The 22,853-nt window shown below is 37.2% G+C and overlaps 1 long non-coding RNA gene across 1 annotated transcript; it reads left to right on the top strand.

Moving 5' to 3' along the window:
* Positions 1-1,579: 1,579 nt before the first annotated feature.
* LOC115838616 lies at positions 1,580-3,982 on the top strand. Its single transcript, XR_004033663.1, has 3 exons — positions 1,580-1,627; positions 2,038-2,255; positions 3,427-3,982. It is a non-coding gene; the product is annotated as an uncharacterized LOC115838616 (long non-coding RNA).
* Positions 3,983-22,853: the final 18,871 nt, after the last annotated feature.

Here is a 22,853-nt window from a genome sequence, read left to right as displayed (position 1 = left end):
CTGATGAACATCGATGCAAAAATCCTCAATAAAATACTGGCATTATACATATATACACGTATATATATACATATATTAGAATCAAAAGTAATAATGTATGTGAGAATTCTTGGCAAAATAGGCAGTGCTATATAAATATTAAGGATTATTATTATTATCAGAATGATTATTTAGTGCCAAATATGTTTTAGGTTTGGTGTCAAATTACTTATATTCATAATCACCAAAGTTTACAATAAGTATTATTATCCCATTTTTATTACTGAGTATGCTCAGTTGAAAAAATGAAGTTAATTGCTTAATAAAACATAGAGCAAATGTCTGGTGTTCCCAGGACATAAATCCAAGTCTGCTGATTTCAGGGCTTATCTGTTTCCTGCTACTTTTTTTTGCCTGCCATTATAAATCCCACACAGATAAATCTCTATTGATGCCAATTTATATTAAGAGATAAAATGTGAAGAAAGTAAAATGTATAAAAGGAGACCTGATATGTATGGTTTACCTCTGTATTCCTAAGGCCTAGGCCATTGCTTGACAGTAGGCACTCTATAGTTGTTGAATGAATGTAATATTAAATAGAGTAAAGTCATACCGAAATCCATTATCCAGAAACCTTTTATTATTAAACGACTGAAATCTACCAGAAAACCAAAGATTGTGCTAAGTTGTAATAAATTTGAAATCTGGTTATTGTACTTCATCCACCTACTGTAGCTTCCCAGAAGGATATTTGCAGGCAAATAGATATGGCATATTAGATCCATGGCACCATTTAATTTCTTCAATTTAAAAATGCCAGTGTTGACTAATTTCATGTATTCAGGTGGCAAAGTAATATGCCTCTCACCTCCTATCCTATCCTGCTGCTTTCTCAGGCATGGTACAGATCAAAAGAAGAAACTGGTTTACTTAGATGTTTTCTTTCCCTATTGCTCCAGACACATAATGGCCAGTGAAATGGATCTGAAATTGGAAGGAGTGTAGAGGCCAGGGGAAGTATACCTATTTATTAACCCCAGTTTGTGTTCATTATCATTGAAGCTAAAATGGAAAGCTCTTCTGGGAAGGTCAGAAAAACAAAGCAAGGAATCCCTTTCCTACCCACTCACAGAAAGCTGACAATTTAAGAGTCCAGATTTATAATTTGTCCTATATGTTGGTTTTTAGAACTTAAAACAACAACAACAACAAGGAAAATCCCACTGTTACTGCCAGCTGACATGGACCCTATCTGTGTCTTTCTGAACAACCAGTTTCTCAAATGTCAGTGATAATTGATACCTCCATCATAAACTTCCACTTCTTTATCTTAAAAGAAAGTCATTAAAAGCAGGCTGATGATTCCACCTCTAAATTCACTGGCCTGTCACAGGTGAAGTCAGTGTCGCCAGCCACCCTTCTCTTATGCCTCTCCCCTCTACCCTGATTCCTAACGTAGCCTCCTGGCCTAGCAGACGTTCTGATTTTCCAGAGGAAGGAGTGTTATTATGTGCCTTTCAGAATCATATGATTAATTTTTTGACATTAGTCTACCCTCTACAGTGTGAACAACCCGTAATATACCTGGAGAAGAATGTAGAAGAGAAATTAAATTCACAGAAGATTCTCATGAGGCTCTTTGGAGGTAAGCATTTTCTATTACTTGACAAAGTTCTCTATTGGTTTCAAAAGCCAAGAGAAGAGGAACTTAGAATTTAAAGAAAATAAATGTGAGTTTCAACTCATCCTCTGCCATTAATTCCAGTTTGATATTTGATTATGGCACTTACATTTTTTCAGGGCTCTTTTCAGACCTAGTAAGTGGTTTCTAACTAACAGGCTAATTGAGAAACTATAAATTAGTGGTTAAGAACAAAGGCTCTGGATTTATAACCTGGATTTGAATCTTCCTGGGTTTAAATCCTGGTTTCATCAATTATTATCTACGTGACTTTGGGTAAGTTGCTTAGAGTCTCTGTGCCTTTGTTTCCTCACTTGTAAATGAGTGACGTTATAATAGTACTTATCATATATTTTTGTTATGAACATTAACAGGATACTGGTGAAGATCACAGACTCTGGAACCAGAGTGGATTTAATGTCTGTTTCTATTGCTTAATGACTGTGTGAACTTGGATAAATCACTTGACCTCTCTGTGCTTCACTTCCTATGTCTCTAAAATGGAGATTGTCATCTGCTTTACTGGGTTGTTATAAATAGTAAATGAATCAATAAACAGATGTAAGGTACTTAGACCACTGCTTGGCACATGGTAACCATTCAATACATGTTAGTCAACATTATATGAAGGACTAAATTAAATACAGTATTCAAAGCTCATAGCATATTTATTAATTGTGTATTACATATTGTGCTAGGAACATGCAATAATGTTCAGGACAGACCGGGCTCTGCTCTGGTGGTGCAGATAGTCTAGTCTAACAGAATATGTTAGTCACTCTATCAGTTCGGCTTTCTCCTGCCCCACAGTTTCTGACTTGGTAGAAAAGCATGTCAAATATCCATGAACCTAATTGTACTTACAATAACTAGTGACACAATAATTGGGCAGGTAATGTAAAGGCACAATCTTGTGCTTCCATTGATTTATAACACTTTATTAGTTTATAAACTCCTTCCTGCAAAAATCTGAATGTCTGTTGGCCCAGAGTTCAATAAAGAAAACAGATTAAGCAGAGAGTCTTTAGAAGGTTCTGGTGCAAAGCTAACGACTCTAAAAAGATATGTTGGAGCTCAGCTCTGTTTGTTTTAACATTCCAAGAGCTTCTGTACCATCCAGTAACAATAACGATCAGCAAATGAACAGAAAGAACCCCTGCATTTGAGGAGATTTGTGTCTATCTTGTATGGAGACCAAAGCCCACCCGCATTGCCAATTACTGAGTGGTGTGTCAGCAGCTATATCGCCATCTTCTGGGAGCGTGTTAGAAATGCAGACACTCAGGCTTTGCCCCAGACCTACTGAATCTTCACCTGTATTTTAACAAGATCCCGAGGCAATTCCTATCACATGAAAGTTTGGGAAATGGATTATAAAATTACTGTGCAATTATTATACAATTGGTCATACATTAGAAACACCACACATTAGAATCACGGGGGAAACTTAAAAAATGATGAATGCCTGGGTTTCAACTAAAATAATTCTGACTTAACTGGATGCCTGAGCATCTGAAATTTAAACATTTTTCCAGAATGATTTTGCTGTGCAGCCAGAATTCAGACCCCTGAGCTAAATATTGACAAGCCCCAGGCCTTCGTATCAAAATACAACTATTTATTTCATGTGCTCTAAATCAAAGAAATATTAAGGCATACTGAATACAAATATTTTGTGGTTAAGAAAGTTCCCCCCTACCCTTTGATTATTTCACATGCTGTTTTCAGAGTCCTATGAACTATTTTTCCTGTTGTCATTTCAGGATTTAGAATGCTGACCTGCTTATTTTCATACGGAAGACAATAAGCTGATTCCCTGTAGACTGAGCTAACGGCCATCTGCTGTGATGGGACAATGCTGATTCAAAAAATGTCATTTGCCACTTTATCTGATGTCAGGAGGCAAGACATGAAATCTGAGGACCTTTAATAACTCACAACACCTTGTATGTAAGATCCCCGGGAAAAGGCAACCCCAAATTAGAAACACGTTTCACTTACTGATACCTTAGGGACTCCACTTTGAGGGATGCCTTTATCATTCATACCTTCCCATGGCATGAATGGAAAACTGCTGCAATGCTGCTTCTGTCCTAACGCATTTCATGAGTCAGCACATGACAAAGGGAAGGGACACCCAGCTCAGCCCCATCATTGTATCTGAAACCAACACTTCGAATATAATTGGAATGATTACATACGATTCTACATGTTGAGTGATGGCACAGCAACTGGTGCCCAGTTGGTTGCTATTATTATTGTTGTTCTTGACATTATGATTATGCTTATTTTGTGTTATTTATTAAATGAATATACTTATCCCGTAAGGCTCCACGTGCTCCTGAAACTCCCCATGGGTGAAAATATTTGTCTCTCATAATGTATTCCTTTATAAGAAACAGAGATTCAGGGACCATGTTTATAAGGTAATCTTTAATTGTTCTTAAATATGTATTAAATATTCATTTAAAATAAGAATAAGAATGCACAACAAATAAGACAGGACCAAAATAATTTTATAAATCTTAATAACAATGACATCTTTCAAATTTCATACAGCATGTCTTGCTTTATTTTTAGATTCTTTTTCCATCACAGTTTAATTTAGATGCTTTGTTGCCATTATGCAAATTATGAGTTTCTTTTTCTTCCTATATTTTCTTACTCCTGAAGTTTTTGGTTAAGATTTCAGGCTCTTTTACAAAATACGCATTACTATTTTCTAAAAGATAACAAAGTGAACTTTATTAAGATTAAGTTTGTGGGTGACCAGTAAATACTAACCTTATCATAATTATTAAAAAAAAAAAAAAAAAAAGTACACAGTAAATAAACCACATAGTGGTAGCTCCCCCTAGTGGAAATTCTGAAGTAAAGGAGGTTCTAACAAAATAGTTCCACATTTGCAGGCTTGATTCAAGTATTTTTAGAGATCAGCTATGCCAAATATCCACAGACTTAAAGGAAGAAAGACGAGTATTCAAAATGTGCATGTTTTTCTTTTCTTTTGAGAGGGAGCCTCGCTCTGTCGCCCAGGCTGGGGTGCAGTGGCGCGATCTCGGCTCACTGCAAGCCCCGCCTCCCAGGTTCACGTCATCTTCTGCCTCATCCTCCCGAGTAGTTTGGACTACAGGCGCCCGCCACTACGCCCGGCCACATTTTTTTGTATTTTTTTTTTTTTTAGGAGAGAGGCGGTTTCACCGTGTTAGCCAGGATGGTCTGGATCTCCTGACCTCTTGATCCGCCCGTCTCGGACTCCCAAATTGCTGGGATTACAGGCGTGAGCCACCGCGCCCGGCCCAAAATGTGCATTTCTTAAAGCAATAAATCCAGGAAACTATTGATTTAGATTCTTCCACTTCTGAATTGAGAGACCCGCGGGAAGTTAAAAGCTCTCTCATTCTCTGATTTCATATACATATAATGAGTACAAAAACACTCACCTCACAGAGTTGCTGTAAGGATTAAATAAAATCTATTCCACACTTCCAGTTGATCTCCACACCAGTAAAAGTGCAGCATGCAGGAATCAAATTTGAATCCTCTTTCTCCCTTACTTTGCCTCCCGTTCAACTCATTAGGAATTCGTGTTTTATTCTATGCCACTCCACTCCATATCGGCACCTAATCATCTGGCCCAAACCACCATCACCTCTTGCCTAAATTATTAGGATAAGTCCAAGCTGCCCTCTGCTTCCTTCTCTTGTTTTCATTAGCTTCATGCTGCATGCAGTAGACTGAATGAAAGCTGTGTCATGTCAGCCTCGGGTCCAACCCTTCAATTGCTTCCCACTGCACTTAGAGCACTTCTGGCCCTGTCCTCCAAGGCCTGCAGTTATCTGGGAGCTGCCTGTGCTTCCCTCCTCACGCCGTACCACCCACCTACACACCTGCCCCAGCACAATTCCCCCACATGGGTCAAATACTGCAAGTCTCAGGACTCCTAAATGCTTTTCTCATTTTTCATGTGTCTTGTTCTGGTGCATCTTGCAGGTGTCAGCTTAAATAACCTTTACAGATTTCCCTATCTAAATTTGGTCTCCCACCTCTCAATTTTCCTTTTCATAGCATCCCGTTGGTTCCCATCAGGGCATTCGTTACAATTTGCAGTTATATGTTTGGTGGCTTATTATCTGTCTCCTCCATTAGAATTTAAGGCATCAAGTCTGTCTTGTTAACCATTAGATTTCTAGTACCTGAAAAGTTGGTGTTTTAAAGTCTCCATTGAATAGTTAAATAGATTGATTCATTTTTATAAAATTACTCGGCACACATTGGCCTGAGTAGGCACTTACTAAGTGAGAAATCTCGCTAAGTGACAATCCTTTTCTCCTTCCAGCAAAGTATGTGCTCTATTAGTTCTCAGTTCTGGTCGTGATTATGAGATACTCTTCATGTTGTACTGATTATTAAATGTTTTACATAATTAACCAATACTGTGATTTGTCTTCCCAGGCTTGGAGAGCAGATTTACAGTGAAGCAAATAAACACTCGTTTCCCCTGGACCTTCTAAGAACAGAAAAAATGCTCACTATTTTGGTAAGATATGGTTATGCTAACAGACTGGTGAATGTGACATTAATTCAAAGAGGATTAGAGAGTAGCTCCTACACAAGAAAATGTGACAGGCAATGACATCATATACCTTGTATAAGAAAGGAAATTGAAAGAAGACTTTCTATATTTGACAGTAATCTGAAAAATGTATATGGCAATACTAATACGTTATGAAGCAAAACACAAATTTAAAAATTATACTAATGTAAAATAGTTCATCAACCATTTTAGATGAAGCAATGATTTGTCTTTCAATTTTTTTCTGTAGAAAATATTACTAAAATGCATTCAAATAAAGACTCAAGGAATATGTAGTCTAAATGTAAGAAAAATAATTATAGAATTGTGATAGGCAGTTACTTAAGACACATACCTCATGTTATCTTTCTGGATTTTTTGAATGATGTTTGTGGGTTTTATGGCCATTGACAAATATATAATTTCTTTTATTTTGTCATTCACTTTCTGATTCTATATTTATAATTTTGTATTCTTTTTATCCAAAAATGTCCCCAAATTTAAGACTACTGAGGCTTCACGAAACCTGAATCTTCCCTGATGCTTGGTTAAGATGACACAGACTAAGTATTGTTTTCAACTGGATACACCGGAGATATATTCTTGTTTTTGTTTTCTTTTTAGTCATGTTAATGAGCTTTTTAAAAATGACACAAAGTGGCCTACACAATTCCAACAGTAGTGGATTCAAATTCAATTTCTTAATTAAAAAATATATCTTATCTTTTACAGGAAGGAGTAAATACACATAATAATATTTTCCAAAGCCAAGAAGAAATGGAATAAAAGAAAATATTATTGAAAGAAGATCAATCTAAAAGTTAAATTAATATGCAGAATGCAGGCTATGACTTCATCTAATTTTATTAGAAGTTCATAGAAGTTTATGTCTGAGTTTCTTAACAACCAACAATAAGAGATAAATTCAGACACATGAATCAGATAATCTGTTACAAAAAAAAAACCCCAAAAATGAAAACCTGTTTGTTTATGAAAAGCACAGTTCAGATTTATTTCTGGACTTTAGATATATGCTTTTCTTTGGTAGCTGATGCGGAAAACACTCCATAATGATATGAACAGCATCATCAACTACATTTTCAAGTAAAAACAATAAGTTTCAGAAATTTTTGTCTAACACCCTCTGAAGCAGGCTAATGGTATAAGTAAAATTTAGGAAAAACAAGCTCTATTGACAGCCCAAATAATGGAACCCCAAGCCCTGCTTCATAGGTCCCTGCTGCTAGTATTCCAAGAATAGACAATGTGTTGGTGCAAAGTAATGGTTTTCATGTTTTTGCTTTGGCCTGGGAGGATCTGAATTATGACTAATCCACATGGTTGTATAGATGGACTACGTGTCTTCATATGCACATGTGCTGGGTTGGGGCAAAAATATTCCAAAAGAGATGAGGAGCTTCTTTTTTTTTTTTTTTCTTTTTATTATTATACTTTAGGTTTTAGGGTACATGTGCACAATGTGCAGGTTTGTTACATATGTATCCATGTGCCATGTTGATTTCCTGCACCCATTAACTTGTCATTTAGCATTAGGTATATCTCCTAATGCTGTCCCTCCCCCCTCCCCCAACCCCACAACAGTCCCCGGAGTGTGATGTTCCCCTTGATGAGGAGCTTCTTGAAGACATTTGCCTGAATGTTTTCAACCTTAACTTGCTATAGTTGCAGAAGGACAATGGGCAAAGATATGTCTCTTCAAGCAGTACTTTCAGGAACTTATCAGCATATAACCAAGGTCTTAGGCTTCAGGATTTTATATAATCTTTAAATAAGCATAAATATTTCATGCTTTCCTGACAAAATATTTTTATTTAATTGCACCTGTACCTGTTAGAGTGTACAAATAAGAATAAAAATGTTTTGCTGACTCCTACTTCCACAAGTGGAAATTCCTAGGGTGGGGTCAAAATTTATTTTGCATAATTAACTCAGATGAGAAGAGTTATTTTGTTAATTTTAGTTTAAGTGTGAAGAGGAACCTCTCCCTCTAGTCATCTGAGGTGGAGTTTGGACAGGTTCTTAGCTAGTAAAAATTTAGGAGTAGGGTCCCTCTAGGCCTATCTCATTATTTTAGTCAGAATTTTTCTATTCTCACGAGGAGTTCAGAGTGGTTCGGAAATGCTCTTTCAAACATAAATATGATTAGGAAATGGTTATTTCCTCTTCATTCATTCAGTCATTCATTTCTTGAACAGAAATTGAGTGCCAACTATAAGATTATATATATTAATACTACACATTCTGAAGCCAATATGACTGTCATTTATGATCTGTATGATTTTGGACAAATTACTTAGCCTTTCTATTTCTTTATTTCTTCATCTGCAAAGTAAAGCTATTAATGTTAATTATTTCACAGGGTTATAACAAGAATTAAGGGAGACACTATATGAAAAGCACTTTTAATGGTGTTCGGTATCTAGTAAAGCATTGGCACATCTATGTACCAATGCAGGGGATAAAACAATGATAGAGACAGACGTTATTCATGTTCTTACTGATTTTGGCAGCCCTGAGAATGAGCCTGTCGGATCTCTGGCTCCCAGGAGCATGCATGACCAGCTTCCCAATTGCTGTGCTGTAAAATCTATTACTGTTTTTGTGCAGAGGCCTTATTTCTGCTCCCTGTCGATAACAAAGTATAGCAGGAATACTAAGGTGGCACCATTCCTGGGAGACAGGGAACTCTTCTAACAGGTGACTGATTTTAGAACAAATTCATGCTTACTGGGTGTGATGGTAAATATTGAGTGTCAACTTCATTGGATTGAAGGATGCAAAGTACTGTTCCTGGGTGTGTCTGTGAGGGTGTTGCCAAAGGAGATTAACATTTGAGTCAGTGGAATGGGAAAGGCAGACCCCTCACCCGCCAATCTGGGTGGGAACCATCAAATCAGCTGCCAATGTGGCCAGAATAAAAGCAGGCAGAAGAGCGTGAGAAGACTAGACTTGTTTAGTGTTCCTGCCTACATGTTTCCCCTGTGCTGGATGCTTCCTGCCCTTGAATATCAGACTCCAGGTTCTTCAGCTTTGGGACTCAGACTGGCTTCCTTGCCCTTCAGCTTATAGATGGCCTACTGTGGGATCTCACCTTGTGATCATGTGAGTCAATATGCCTTAATAAACTCCCCTTTACATATACATCCATCCTATTAGTTCTGTCCCGCTAGAGAACCCTAATACACCAGGATTTAGGAATAGTGAAGGCTAGCGGGGTAGATATGACAATAAAAAGAGGTGACACAAGACAACTCTTTGTAGTGATGTAATAATCCTTTATCTTGAATTCAGTAGTAGTTGCACAACTCTGCACATGTGGTAAAATGACATGGATTATACACACATATTGCACCAATGCCATTGTCCTGGCTTTGAAATTATACTATGGTTGTGAAAGAGTTAACAATTGGAGAAGATCATCATCAAAAATCGTAGCATAAGAACCCATGAAAACTCTTTTTCATTAAAGCAGTGAGAAAACCGACAAGCATCATCAGTGTCATTTTTTTTTTCAGAAATCTGGAAATGAACCAAAGATTTACACTAATCCAGGGAGAGTTATTGAAGAAAAATGGCTTAATTCATTAATAATGGCAAGTATTGGGTATTTTGACTTATTCTACTCCCATCCTATTCTGTTTAGGTCTGCAGTAATCTTAAAGTAAAGCAGCCTACAATCACAGTGAAAATAAGGAGGCTTGAAGTTGCCGGATGGACACAGAATGAGATTGGGGCCCCTTTAAAGCCTTATTCCCAGTTGTCACTATTTATCCAGTTTTCTGGTTCCCTGGGAGACCCCACTTGCAAGTCCCTGAAGACCCTACTTGCAAGGCTATCTTGATTTGACTTGAAACAGAGCTCACAGAAATGTGCAAAAAGACAAATGATGTTAAATATCTTTCTATGTGCTTCTTGACTATTTGTACACTCCTGTGCAGAAATATCTATTCAAATCCTTTGCCCATTTTAATAAGGTTGTTTGTCTTTTTGTTGTTGAATTGTAGGAATTCTTTATTCTGCATATGAAATCTTTTTCATATACATGATTTGCAAAGTTCCTTACAATTATGTATCCATAGGACAATCTTTCACTTCATGGACTTGAAAACAACAATAGCAAAGCAATTCAAAAAGGCAGAAATCTGTTAAGGAATCTATTTGTATGCACTATTTGTGTTGGAATATTATTTCTAATATTATAAAATAATAAATCTAACAGGTAAAATTGTGAAGAATGTTCAGTTTCTCTGTTTCCAGACCTGATCTCTGAAAACTTGAAGGAAACTAGTTGAGATAGGGACCCATAAGAAAAAAGCTTCACAGACTCTAGGGAAGATACATTCATTTTCTCTCTCCTGGATTATTGGGGTGGTCACCAGATATTCTTTCTTTCTTCTAGTCTCTCTCACGTTCAATGTATCTTGCATTCAAAATTGCCTCTTTTCAGGACACTGGAACTTCCCTGACCTCGCCACTGAAGGCCATGTAAGTACTGGAGCATAAAGTTAGAAAGGTAAAGATGTCTACATAACAACTTCTATTATAAAATAATCGTAGTATACAAATCCCAACATACAACACACATACCCACACACACATACACACACACAGACATTTAGTCTAGTTTAGGTTCCCTCAGAAGAAGACTGAGACAAAATTTCAAATACAAATAATGTGCTTAAGACGTGCAGAGAACCCCAATAAAGAGGTGGGAAAGTGATAGAGGAAAGACAGATAATAGAGTATATTAACCTGAAACTTAGGAAATTTAGTAGTTTGTATTTGAAGTTTTATCCACTGTAGAATTTTGAAACACCAGTGCAAAATGTAATGTCTCAGAATTAGTACATCTGAGGTTCAAATTGGTCATGATTTGTGCCATCTCTAGAGAGCCGTCTACTGGTGGCTCCCAGCTTGAGCATAGGTAAGTGACAATAAACAGTAAACAGTAAGTCCTGAGGGATACATATGACTCTGCACTCCATAAAAAAATTAAAAAACCCAGTCTTTTTTTTTTTTTTTTTTTTTTTTGAGACGGAGTCTCGCTCTGTCGCCCAGGCTGGAGTGCAGTGGCGCAATCTCGGCTCACTACAATAAAAAACCCAGTCTTAATTGGATCACATTCCAAAATATTCTGTAATGAGTCATTACTTTATATTCTCAACACCACTGAAACCCCAATTTGTCTGCCTCTCTGATCCATTATCCTAATACTGGTTTAATAGGGTATCAAGAGAGTGGTAGCAGTCCCATTCCTCACAATTTTCAAGATTAATAGGTGGGTGGAAAAGTGTGAGTCTCTTTCCAAGGAAAATGAGCAAGGGTCTTCATGCTGTTCATCCTAGAGTTAATTGCCAATGCCAGAAGAATGTGATGCTCTGATTAGCCAGATCTAAACCGTGCGTCAGTAATGACAGCGGAATTGAGTGAAGTCAACAGCACCAGAAGCACACAGGGGCACACAGAAGCAGAGAAGGAGAATCTGGGAGTCGTTACTAGATTGATAGGACCAATAGTCATTACTGAAATGATGGAGAGTGGATGCTGGGCTGTGAAAATAGCAGACACCACCAAAATGTCTTACAAGGAAAACCATATATTGAATTAAGCTCAGTGTGTGTCCACCAATTTATGCTTGGAAATGCAATACATCTTCTTTATATATTAAACCCATCTTTTATTCATAAAGATATCTTTACTGGGTATTTTTTAGATCACAGGCAAACTAACACACTTTAAGAAGATTGTCCAAAACTCACAGTCCAGAGATGATGTAGTACAAAGTTCAAGGTACAAGTAGGAAAAAGAAATAATCTGGAAAGTTTTACAGAAAGATGATGTTAAGCCAAGAAAAAATTATTATCTATTTGGACAAGTCTCTAAAGAGAACAGAAAGAAAAAGGAAAAAAGGCATTTCAAGCAGAAGGAACAGCCTATGTGAAAGCACGTAGTTATGAACAGATATGACTTCTTTAGGTTAGTGCGGTTCAATTTAGCTAGAATCTCAGGATTCAAAATGAAGGAGCAGCAAAAAACTAAAAAAGATTTTGAGAGACAAATTGTGAAAGTTTTGTTTACATTGTGTTAAGGATTTATACATTAACTTATTGCCATTAGGATCCACTTAAGGATTCTTAATAGGGAGGTTAGATGACAAGATGAGAATTCAGACATCCTGGGAATCAAAAGAAATTCTTTAATATATATCATGATCCATCTACGCTAAAGTTTTGATGTAGCGTGGACAATTCTATCTTTTCCTTCCAAATTGTTTTCTCCTTTATTTATATAACGAAAAATATAATGTTTAGCCTTTTACTAAACACACACACACAATGCATTACTTACAACTGCTTATTTTTATTAAAATATTACTCATTTAAGTTCATCAAAAATAGTTACTAGGAAAAAAAATCACATGAAAGATAATGTTATTTTGTGAAATAGAGAGATATCTACTTTTTTATACGGATGGATTTATTTCTGACTTGAATTACCCCTGCCCCCAAGTAAATGAAGGTAGAACCAAATTCCTGCGGTGCAATATGAATGGCAGCCACTAGACGGCAAGCTTACCGCGTGCTGCGATCAGATACCACACAGCTGCTTTAAATCAGACCACATTTAAGCAACTAAGGTGACCTCAGAGGAGGTTACAAAGAGCCCATTACTGCAAAAGGAGAGGTCAGTCTCTCAAGTGACAGAGGTGAAATATCGTTTGAGTCCCTTTGAAGTCACGCTGACCAATTATACCCATCAAAGCCCAAAAGTAATGAAAACCAGAGAGGTGAAGGGTATCATTTTGATGGAGATGACCTTTAGAGGGAGGTAGGAGTAAGGTTAACCAATTTTATTTTTACGTGAAAGAGATAGGAGCATATTTCAAACGCATTGAATTGGCCTTTGAAAGCATGGTCTAACCTAGTGTATTCCTAACAGAAATAGAACAAAGTGGTTGATGCTGTTTTAACTGAGAATCATGGCTAATCTGCTGACGTATAACTCCTTAGGGAATATCCATTTTATGGAAGTTTATTTGTTTAGAAACGGATCCCTATTTGAACACAAGCATGACCATCCTAAGACAGCCTGTATGCAGTTAGCCTCATTTCACTTAAAGTGTTGGTGTTTTTGGAAAGAGCAAAGAGTTATACACATATCAAATTTGCCTATAAAAATGAAGCCAGAGTTTCTCGAAGGGGGTCTGATGGGCCATCTGCTTCAGACTCACCTGGGGATAGTTGCCAAAATTTTAATTCCTGAGTTCTTTCCCAGATCTTCCTAATCAGAATTTTTTTTTGTTTTGTTTCTCTTTCTTTTTTTTTTTTATTATACTTTAGGTTTTAGGGTACATGTGCACAATGTGCAGGTTTGTTACATGTGTATCCATGTGCCATGTTGATTTCCTGCACCCATTAACTCGTCATTTAGCATTAGGTGTATCTCCTAATGCTGTCCCTCCCCCCCTCCCCGCTCCCCCTCCCCCCTCCCCCTCCCCCCTCCCCCCTCCCCCCTCCCCCCTCCCCCCTCCCCCCTTCCCACAACAGTCCCCGGAGTGTGATGTTCTTCTTCCTGTGTCCATGAGTTCTCATTGTTCAATTCCCACCTATGAGTGAGAACATGCAGTGTTTGGTTTTTTGTCCTTGCGATAGTTTACTGAGAATGATGTTTTCCAGTTTCATCCATGTCCCTTTAAGGTAGAGTTTAGGCATCTGCATTTTTCACAAGAGCCTTAGGTGACTCTTCTCGTATGCAACAATATTTGAGGACAAATAAGTATGGTATCTTTTCGGATACAGATATGAAAAATGGGTCAGGAATGGATATGAAACTTGGGCCAGGCTCCAAAGTGCAGCCAAGGGTTATCTGCTGATATGCAAATGCACATACTTTCATCAAGCAAGCAAGGCCTCCCTTGTGCAGAACACCCATATTTGGCCACAAACTCTAGCACACATTTTGTGTATATTACTGTATTTTAATCTTCCCCAAACCAATGAAGATGATATTGTTATTCCCTTGAACAAATGACAGTGAATACAGCTTCAGAGAGGTTAAGTGACTCATTTAAAGTCACATATTTAGAAAGCAACCAAACGAGAATTAAAAGCAAGATTATTTACTTAAAGTTCTTTAGCTAAAAAGGAGACAAGAAAGGAAAATCTTCAAACATTGATGTGGTTTCTTGTATAAATTCTCTCACTGTATATTAGTCCTTGGTTACTGGGCTAGATGCCAGAAAGCACTTCAACACCACCTTGAAATCTGCTGCACTGGAACATTCACCCTATGTCCTGAGATCTTACCTCCAGAGTTACACAGGTGAAAAGCTAAACTCTGACCTACAGTATGACTTTAGAAAACAGCATTAACTCCTGCCTCCATCCTCAAAGGAGGGATGAGGACTTCCTCATGGTTTTTCCCTTTGGGGGAAAAATCCATTTTAATGTATTGCTTTGAATTACAGATGTGTTTGCAGGTTTTTATAAACTATGGGCTTCAGCAATTAGTCAAAAGCAGGTCAGGCACCTCATGGTTACCAAAAATAAAGTGAATAGAAATCCTGGAAACATTATCGTAGATTTTTTTTTAGATTTCTCTAAAGAATCATATTTCACTCTAGTGAGAGTGTAGCCATGAAATATTGTAGCATAAAAATGAAATATGTCTTTATTTTCTCTTCTTTTTAGTGGATTTGGCCATTCCTATTAAGTAAGAAAACATTTTTCAGTAAATTGTATTTCATTTTAGCGGCATGAATCTAAATATGTCAGCTTAAGAACAAATCCAGATTCCATTTCTTCTAAATATAATGCTGGTCAGCCCCACAAATATGTGAATAAAGCTATAAAAACACACAAACTAACCCTTAAATTCAAAGAATTTACAGAAAATTCCTCTGAAATCAATGACCATATTGATAGAGGTAAAGATAATTATAGCATTTTGAGGTAACCTTTTAAAATTTTTAAGTAATGAAATTAGTATTTTATAAATAAAAAGTTAATATATATTTGTTTAAAATAAAAATTATGTTTCCTTCTTCTCTCCCCCTACATTTCTCCTTCCTAACCATGCTCATGGTTTGTTGTGTTTCCTTTCATATCCATACAGATAAATTGAGAATTGAAGAAGTGTAAGTAGATAAATTAAAAAATCTTAAAAAAATTTAAAATGGTATATCACTGAAGTACCTCTGCATACTTTGAGTTTTCATAGTTCCAAAGTGCAAAAGGATGTCCTAACCTAAAGCAAAAGTATGACAAAGTAACCAACAGATGGCATTATGTGTCATTTGTATGTAGCCATTTTAGATTTATGAATTAATTGCTTTATGTTCAGAGTTTGGGAAACTAGCATGTTCATAATATCACCATGTCAGTACCAAGGATTTACTTTCTCAGTGTCACATGAGGCAAAGTTATGCTGTGTAATAACATATGACTCTAAAGTTCCAGTGGATTTCAACAACAAAGGTTTTTTTCTCATTTACATTATGTAGCCAACAGGAGTGGGTAGCTGCTGTGTTCCAGAATTATTTGTATTACTGAAAAATTAGGGACAACATAAATGTACACACATAAGTTATGATGCATTTATATGATGAAATATTATGAACCATTCACAAGCAGGTGGTAGAGCAGATTGTATTGTTAACATTGTATATTGTTTATTTGTATTTTGTTAAAATTTACATTATTTGTATATTGGTAAATATTTTTGTATATTTGTATATTGTTTGTATATTTTATATTTGTATATTGTTAAAAAATATTCACTTATCCTCCTTACACACCTCAGATCTGTTGACGTCAAGCTTGACCAAAGAACTTAGACAGGGCAATAAAATGTGAGCAGAAGAGATTTTCACACTCTGCCTCTTTTCAACTGAAGCATCCACTGTCTATTTTTTTCTTCCCTTTGTGCCATGTCCCAGATGGTTTCTGTCCCAACAGTCGGTTCTCATGATGGCTAATCATTTTGCCAGTGATGTGGAGAATACTGAAAATAACATGATCACAGCTTATGTGAAGCTCAACATCATGAGTTAGTAGGTTTTACATAGTGTGTATGATTTGCTTTCCTCCAGTCTACATCCTTCTAGATGTCAATTTGTTTTCTGACACTGCTTCCTCCATGTCTTCTTCCTCATGAGTTGGCACTGGTTTGGATCATGTCCATCAAGTCATCTTCTGTTAACTCCTGTCATGTGATGTCTATTTGTTTTTGAATTTCTCCAAGATTCACATCTTGAAATCCTTCACCTTCCCCCAACAGAATTTGTGTGTGTGTGTGTGTGTGTGTGTGTGTGTGTGCCATATCCACAATCTCTTTCATGATTTCTTTGAGTTGCTCTGTCGTAAATCCTGTGAAGGCGTGCAAAACATCCATGCTCAGTTTTCTCTAGCAGAAATGTATTGTTTGAGGCTTGATGGCTTTCACAGCTTGTCCTGTAACAGCAATGACAGCTCAATAGTGTAATCCTTCCAGACTTCCACGATGTTTTCTCTCTCTCAATTCTCTTTCATGGCATTGACAATTCTTTCCATAGAGTTACATGTGTAATGAGCCTTAAAGGTCCTTATGATCCCCTAATCCAGAGGCTGAAATAGAAACATTGTGTCTGGGGGCAAATAGACCACTTGGATGCCTTTGGTGCTGAACTCATGGGGGCTCTGGCTGGTCAGGGCATTGGCCAATATAAAAAAAAACAAAAACAACTTTAAAAGGCAATCCCTTACTGACAAGGAACTTTCTGATTTTAAGAACAAAGCATCGATGGAACCAATCCAGGAAAAGGGTTCTTATTGTCCAGGCCTTCTTGTCCTACAACGAAAAGACTGGCAGCTGGTGCTTATTATTTTCCCTTCAGACACTGGATTTAGCAGCTTTATATTTATAGGTATTTCATTAAGTATGCTCAATACTTAATATTATGCAATACTTAAATATGAACATGCTTCCAAGGTGCTTGATAAATGAATTAGAAAGAGCTAGCAGCAATGTTAAGTATCGAGCATGTACCCTGATTTAGGTAGCAGATAAGGGCAGAGAAGGGCAGTCCTGATCACAAACCAGGCTAGATTTATACAAAGCAGAGTTACCCTATCCTTTGCTGCTTTATATCCTGGTGTTTGTTTATCTTCCTTATTAATAAATGTCCTTTGTGCATCTTAATAGGACACTTTCATCTGTATTAAGAACCTGTGCAGGCAGATAGATATCCTTTTTCCTCAATTATTTTCTTAATGGCATCTGGGATCCTGTCTGCTGTCTCTTAGTTGGCAGAAGCTGCTTCTCCTGATCTTGACATTTTTAAAGCCAAATCTTCTACAATCATCACACCATCCTTTGCTGGCATTAAATTCGTCACTTCAGATGGTTCACCTCCCTTTTACTTTAAATTGTCATAAAACGACTTCATTTCTTTCTGGAATCCTATTAGAGTCTATAGGTACGTCTTTCTTATACCGTATCTGCAGTCACATAAAGGCTGCACTTACAAGTTTAAAAAGGTATTTCACAAAAAATGCAAAGTTGTCATGCCTGCTGGGGACAAATTCACAAATTTCCTTTTCATTTTATTAAAACAATGGTCCTTATGCTGGATTCATTTGTTTTGAAATGGCAGGCAGCTGCAGACATCAATCTACGGTAAGTATCAAGCAATTCAACTTTTTCTTGTAATATCATGACTTTTCTCTGCTGCTTGGAGCTCTTCTAGCATAGCTGTGGCACTTCCCATGGGTCCCATGTGTTATTCAAGGTTTATGGTATTGCAGTAAACATGATGAAAACTATGCAATAACTGTGGGAGATCGGTTTTTACTGATAAACCATTTACTGGAGAGAGGAACCGCTCACTGGGAGACGATTAGCATCACATGGCATTTTCAATGGATACTCAAAACACTTGATCTCACCACACTAGCAGCAGGAACTGGCTATGGAGTTTTGTAAGGATTAAAAGATATAAATACCTAAATCAGAGTATATGCTCAATACTTAACATTGCTGCTAGCCCTTTCTAATTCATTTATCCAGCACCTTGGAAGCATGTTCACATTTAAGTATTGCATAATATTAAGTATTGAGCATACTTAATGAAATACCCAAGTCAGAGTATATTGCCCAGAAATTCTCAGATATACAAATTACTGTCCTAGGCTGAAAGAATATTGACCCTTAAATAATTTTAGAAGAAAAACACGATAAAATTGGACAGCAAAGTCTTAAAGCAGCATTATAAAATAATCTTAAGTTTATAGTGTTTATAAAAATCAACTAAATTTCTTTTTTAAGTAGTGACATTATACCTCTAAGTTATTAATTATACAAGAAATAAAAACAGGACAATAAGACAATGAAGGGTGATAAAGTGTGTAGAAAGAGCTTAAATAAAAGAAATAAATACAAATACTAAAGCATCACAGTTAAATAGATGTCCTGGATAATATTCATAAAATCATATTTTCTCTTATGTAACTGACACTCCTGAATATTTAATAATTTTTTGGCTATGATTTTCCTCCAGTAGAGGATATTTAGACATATACACACATTCTGTGCCCTATATCAGGGCTCCATCTGTGGCTTTCAGCCATGTGCCAGCAGGCGCAAGTTTACCTCCAATAAGATGTATCTGTTTCAAACTAGATAGGAAGTAGAAAAAATGTCACCTGTTGGTCTCATCCTGGCTTATGTGAATTCTACTTACACAACATATTTCTCACTGGAATCACTAAAACAGCATCTTAAATGCTTGCTCTTTCTACATTCTCATTCTCTTGAAAATGATCTCTCACTCTTTTAGAATTATCGTTTCAGAAGGGCAATCTTGTCACTAACAAAATTAAATCTAGGCCCTTAGCTTGTTATATTCATCCCTCCAAGATCTGGTCCCTGTCCAACTGTCCAAGCTTTTCTTTTGCCCCTTCCTCCCTCCTACCTTCTACAGCTCGCTTCAGTACATACTCCAGCTGTGTTGAATTAATAGGAGTGTCCCGAACGTGTCTTCCCCAGAGACTTCTTTTCTTTTATCCTCCAGCTAATGCTAAATTTTTCATGATTCAGCTCAAATACCCTAAGTCTGCTCTGACCATCTTCATTTGCATATGCCCCCTATGTGTACAAAGCATCCTTTTCATATGTCAAGGAGAATATTCAGCAGATTGTAGTGTAGCTGCCTACCCCAATAGTTTATAAACCCTTGGAGGGAAGGTCTGTATTTTTCTCATTTCCTGTATTCAGATATAGCTTATTCTTAGCCAATAGAGAATTCCCAATAATCATTGAATGATAAATGAATTCATAATATATTTCTAAAGGAACTAATTTCTGAGCTCCTATTTCCTGGCTGCTTTGAGATTGATGGGAGTGAGAATGTTAAGAAAATACCTCCTCAACATAAGCACTAAAGAATGAGGAAGTGTTTAAATTTAAAAGGAGAGAGACTTTGAGCATAGAATAAAACTATGTACACAAGCAAAATGTGAAAGTATCATAGATTCCAGGAGAAGAGAGTTTATCACTGTAACTGAAGTAGAAGATTTGGGCTGGCTAATAATAGGTGATTCAGTAAGATTTTTTCAATGGAGTAATTTTAGTAGATTTTTTTCACCACCCTCCCCCATCCCCGGTCAAGAAGTTTAAATATTATCTTCAAGACATTTAGGAGTTGTTAAATCATTTGGCAAAAGTGAATGATCTAAGATTAATATTCCAGTGTACGTAGTAGAGAGGGTCTAGAACAGGGTTGCTCATCATGGAAGAGAAGTAGGTAATATATTTCCAAACTCAAAAGAAAAATGAAAGCTGAACAATTTTTGAATATTAACAATATACTTGAACTGCCTATCATTTTTTGGCAAGATCAGCATGCTGATAGTTTGGGTTCTTCTGAGGCTTCTCTCCTTGGTTTCTAGATAGCTGTCTTCTCCCCGTGTCTTCACATGATGTGTTCTCTGTGTGTGTTTGTGTCCTGATCTCTTCTTGTAAGGATATCAGTCATGTTTGATTAGGACCCATGCTAATTACCCCTTAAAGACCCTATCTTCAGATATGGTCACATTGAGAGGTACTGGGGATTAGGATTTCAATATGTGAATTTTTTGGCAGGGTGGGTGTGGGGCACAATTTAGCTCATAACTGTCCAACCTGAAAAGGTAGTAGAGTGTAAATGTGAATCCAGTCATCTGACTCCAGACTCCATGACCCCTTAGGATCACACCTCCTGCCTCCATGCAGTGTGGCACTGGATGGTGACTGAGAGGAGCCAGAGCACTGAGCTGGAGGTGAGCTGGAGAGAACTGAGCTGCCAGGTGCTAGAGAAGTCAATTAAGCCAGCAGGTCAAAATGAAGGAATCAGTCAAGCCTTTAACCACTTACTGCCAAAGGATAAGCAACAGGCTGAACTCGAGGAAGCACTGGCTCCCCCATTCCATATTTTCCCCCATGGAGTAACACTAGTCTAGGACCAGCTGGATTGGCACAGATCTGGGCGTTACCTCACTGCTGAGAGAGCCCCAAGAGAGATGGGAAAAGTAAGAGGGGGAGAGGCTAGCGGCAGAAAACTGCTAGGTACTAAGAGTGAAGAAAACGTGCCTTCCACGTCTCGCCTTCCACGTCTCCCCTTCCCACACCCTCCAATAAGGAGACTTTGGCAGAGGTGCCTAAGGAAGTCCTGCCTGAGAGGTGAGTGCCAAAGGCCCCTGATAAAGAGGCCGCTGAGTAGAGCTGCCTGTTCTGGAAATGCAGATTATGTGTGAAAGCTTGGCCAGTATGGAGGGTGGAGGGAGCTGAGTCCTGAAGTGTATTATTGGCTGTGCACTGAGTCTTGTTTGTGGAGAGCCGTTTCCTCTGGTGAATCTTGTTAAGTATAGCTTCCTGCAATTGCCTCTGGTTGGGCCTGGGGGATCACAAATAGGTTATGGCCAGAAACCAGATTCCTCAATAACTCAATGTTTCTGAGTTGAGGGAACCTCCCCTAAGACTCTGAGTCTGTGAGTTTTAGGGAAAGTCATATTTGTACATGTGGAGTGATTTTATTTTTCCTTGAGGTGCTTTCAGCAGGTCACGATGTCTGTTTTGTCCTCATCACATTGTTCTGATGGCTTATTCTTACTGCCTTCTAGGTCTGTTAAGCCTGTATTGTGTTGTGTGGGGCAATTAAGAAAACTATGTTGTCAGTGAAATCATTTAGGCTAGAAACCTGCTCAGCTGAATGCAGCTCAGCAGTTGTGGTCGCACTGATCTAGAACTAGAAGAGTTGCACCTTCTTCGGCAGATATCAGAGATGGTAAACATGGCTTTCGGATCCCAGTTCTGGCAATCTCCTCTTAATTTAGATGATGTTTTGAAAAGCCAATAAATATTATATACACGTGCAAAAGCTGACACCTTTGGCTTACCCCTTCAGAAGATACTTTTTTTTTTTTCCCAAGTAAAAGAGACCTTTGACATTCCCATATCCTACACTTCTGCCTTTGCCTAACAAAAACTTTTTATGCCAGACGGCGCTGGAGGGATCAAACCCCGAGGGGCTGTATTCTTGGCATAATGGCCAGGGTTTCCATTACACTCATTCATACAGTGCTCACAACAGTCACATTGAGAGATATTGTCATCTCCATTTTGTAGGTATTAAAAATGCCAAAGACTGGATGTTGATACCATTAATCCCACTAGAATACAAATTGAATAAACTTAGACTTTCTTTCGAACAAGATCTACCTGGTCTCAAGTAACAGTTTTTAGACTATACATTGCTTTATGACCTTGAAACAAATATTGAAATGACCAACAATTTATTTATTCATGCATTTATATTTGGCGGTGCTTCAGGCAGTACTTGACCCATAATAAATACTCAGTAAATGCTTATTTTCTTATAGTTCTTTCCTGACTAGTATATGTAACATGGAATGTAGGTATTTTCTTGACTCTGCAATGATTCCTGTTTATCTTATTAGTGCCATGTTTTTAAATTTTGCTCTTAGTTATTCACAGATTACTTTAGGATTTTAAAATAGTTTCTTTGCTAAATTTTTATTTTAGCATATTATTCAACATTTACATGCCAAGATATCAGAAAGAAAGAAAAAATGAGACAAAAGAAAGTTATGTAGAGAGAATTAGGGCAAGCAGAAGCTTTTAATCTCAGGACTTTTCTCCAGTGGACACAGCAAAGGGAATATTATGTAAATAAGTGCACAAGATCATTTTGAGGAGCATAAAGAAATGCAAGAAAATTGGCAAATTTAACTGCACAATAAATCTAACTTAGCTAATGCTGAATTTGAAAAGAGATGTTGAGTCTCTGCTTTTAAAGAGGAAAACATTATGGAGTGATTGTAATTGTCCTCAATAAATATTTCACAATCTCTTAGCTGATGGTGATACTTTTAAAGTCACTGATAAAAATAACAGCAAAGGAATTTTTGCAAAGTTACCTGCTGAACCAAAAATGAAATAATGCAAATCGATACAGCAGATAATATTTTAAAAATGTATTTTCCTTATTATCCATAAAAAATACAATGATCTCTTAATATGAATCCTCTATAGAAGGAAATACTTGACATGTAATATAAA

Source organism: Nomascus leucogenys, chromosome 15, assembly GCF_006542625.1.
Source record: "Nomascus leucogenys isolate Asia chromosome 15, Asia_NLE_v1, whole genome shotgun sequence".
Classification (NCBI taxonomy): domain Eukaryota; kingdom Metazoa; phylum Chordata; class Mammalia; order Primates; family Hylobatidae; genus Nomascus; species Nomascus leucogenys.
This window is presented reverse-complemented; position numbering and strand designations above follow the sequence as displayed.